Raw genomic sequence first — 2,506 nt, 5'->3', positions numbered from 1 at the left:
TTTTGAGACAGAGTCTCACTCTGTTGCCCAGGCTGGAGTGCAGTGGCACAATCTCGGCTCACTGAAACCTCCCCCTCCCAGGTTCAAGTGATTCTGCTTCAGCCTCCTGAGTAGTGGGACTACAGGCACCCCACTATGCCCGACTAATTTTTGTATTTTTAGTAGAGACATGATTTCATCATGTTGGCCAGGTTGGTCTTGAACTCCTGACCTCAAGTGATCCACCCACCTTGGCCTCCCAAAGTGCTGGGATTACAGGCGAGAGCCACCGTGCCCAGCCCACACACTGTCTCTTGGGACCCCGCATGCACACATTTCCTGGCTATTCCAACCGACCCCGTGAGTGTTGGGGTCAAATAAGTGGGCAGAGTGTGTCCATCTCCAGACTCAGGCCGTCAGTGTCCTGCAGCAGTGCAGTGAGGGGGCTGGGTCTCTGCAAGCAGGGCTCCAGGGTTTTTTGGTCTTAGGGAAGCAATCCAGCTGTGCGGGTCCTTCAGGAAGGAAATCCTTTTACTTCTTCTTTTAGTGAAGTTCTTGACCACCAGATTTTGTGGATTAGCAGAATCTGGTCCTTTCTTGGCCTCCAATCAGGGGTTATTGTTTTTTTGTTCTTTGTTTTTTGTTTTTTTTCAGACAGAGTTTTGCTCTTTGTTGCCCAGGCTGGAGAACAATGGCACGATCTTGGCTCACCACAACCTCTGCCTCACGGGTTCAAGCGATTCTCCTGCCTCCACCTCCCATGTAGCTGGGATTACAGGCGGCTGCCACCACGCCCTGTTAATTTTTGTATTTTTAGTAGAGACAGAGTTTCCCCATGTTGGCCAGGCTGGTCTCGAACTCCTGACCTCAGGCGATCCACCTGCCTCGGCCTCTCAAAGTGCTGGGATTACAGGCCTGAGCCACCATGCCCGGCTAATTTTGTATTTTTAGTGGAGACAGGGTTTCCCCATGTTGGTCAGGCTGGTCTGGAACTCTCGATCTCAGGTGATCTGCCTGCCTCTGCCTCCTAAAGTGCTGGGATTCCAGGCCTGACCCACTGCGCCCGGCTCAGGAGTTATTTCTACAAGAAGAAGGATGACACCTAGTCTCAGGGCATGACAGGAAAAGCGGGTGGTTAGGGCTTCCTGCGCCCTTCTGTCCTAGAACTCCCTGTCTTCTGGGCCTCCCCAGCTGTGGACCAGCGGTGGTGCCGGCGTGGAGACGGGTGGGAAACTGCTGGTGTCCAGTCTAGATTTTGGAGTGTCAGACACCGATATTTGGGAACTCTTTGCAGAATTTGGAACGCTGAAGAAGGCGGCTGTGCACTAAGATCGCTCTGGCCGCAGCTTAGGATCAGCAGACACGCAGTTGGAGTGGAAGGCACACGCCCTGAAGGCCATGAAGCAGTACTACGGCGCCCCTCTGGCTGGCCCCCCCGTGAACATTCAGCTTGTCACATCAGATTGATACACAGGAGACACCTACACAGAGCGTAAACAGAGGTGGCATGACTAGAAACCGTGGCGCCGGAGGTTTTGGTGGTAACGGAGGCACCCAGGGAGGCACCAGTGGAGGCGACCGGGGAAGAAGCAGAGGTGCCGGCAGGAATTCAAAGCAGCAGCTTTTCGGCAGAGGGGCTGGACGCCGGTAATGCCAGAATGGACACCAGTTAAGCAGACAAGCAAATCCGCGTGCGCAACAGGACCCAGGCGGTTCCTCTCGCTCCATGGTGGGGAGGCTGGGGCTGGGGCTGTGCGGCCAATGATGGATGTTTCTTTTATATTTTAAAGTAGGATTTAAAAACTCATGTAAAGATGTTTTTTCTTTCTTTGTTTTTAAATTCTGAAACAGAAAAAAAAAAATCCCACGTTCACGTGTTGAAAGTTTGAAATACCAGCCGGGCGCGGTGGCTCAATCCCAGCACTTTGGGAGGCCGAGGCGGGCGGGTCACAAGGTCAGGAGATCGAGACCATCCTGGCTAACACTGTGAAACCCCGTCTCTACTAAAAGTACAAAAAATTAGCCGGGCACGGTGGCGCATACCTGTAGTCCCAGCTACTATCGGGAGGCTGAGGCAGGAGAATGGCGTGAACCCGAGAGGCAGAGCTTGCAGTGAGCCAAGATCGCGCCACTGCACTCCAGCCTGGGCGACAGAGCGAGACTCCATCTCAAAAAAAAAAAAAAAAAAAAAAGACTGAAATACTGTTAAGATGACAATAGTCCCCAAATGACCTACAGATTTAACACAACCCTTAGCAAAATCTCAACTGGTTTCTTTGCAGAAACCAGTTCTTTGACAAGCTGACTCTAAAATTCATATGGAAATTCAAAGGACCCAGATTTCAAAACTTAATACAAAACTACAATAATCAAGACAGCTTGATCCTGGCATACGGATGGACATATAGATCAATGGAACAGAACTGACAGTCTAGAAATAAACCCTCACATTTACAGTCAATTGATTTTTGACAAGAGTGCCAAGGCCATTCAATGGAGAAAGAAGTATATTCAACAGATGGTGCTA

The 2,506-nt window shown here is 50.8% G+C and overlaps 1 pseudogene; it reads left to right on the top strand.

Moving 5' to 3' along the window:
* The first annotated feature begins 305 nt into the window (after positions 1–305).
* LOC100602691 lies at positions 306–1,652 on the top strand (annotated as a pseudogene).
* Positions 1,653–2,506: the final 854 nt, after the last annotated feature.

This window comes from Nomascus leucogenys, chromosome 17 (assembly GCF_006542625.1).
Source record: "Nomascus leucogenys isolate Asia chromosome 17, Asia_NLE_v1, whole genome shotgun sequence".
Classification (NCBI taxonomy): domain Eukaryota; kingdom Metazoa; phylum Chordata; class Mammalia; order Primates; family Hylobatidae; genus Nomascus; species Nomascus leucogenys.
The sequence above is the reverse complement of the archived record's forward strand: the minus strand, read 5'-3'. Positions and strand labels throughout refer to the sequence as shown.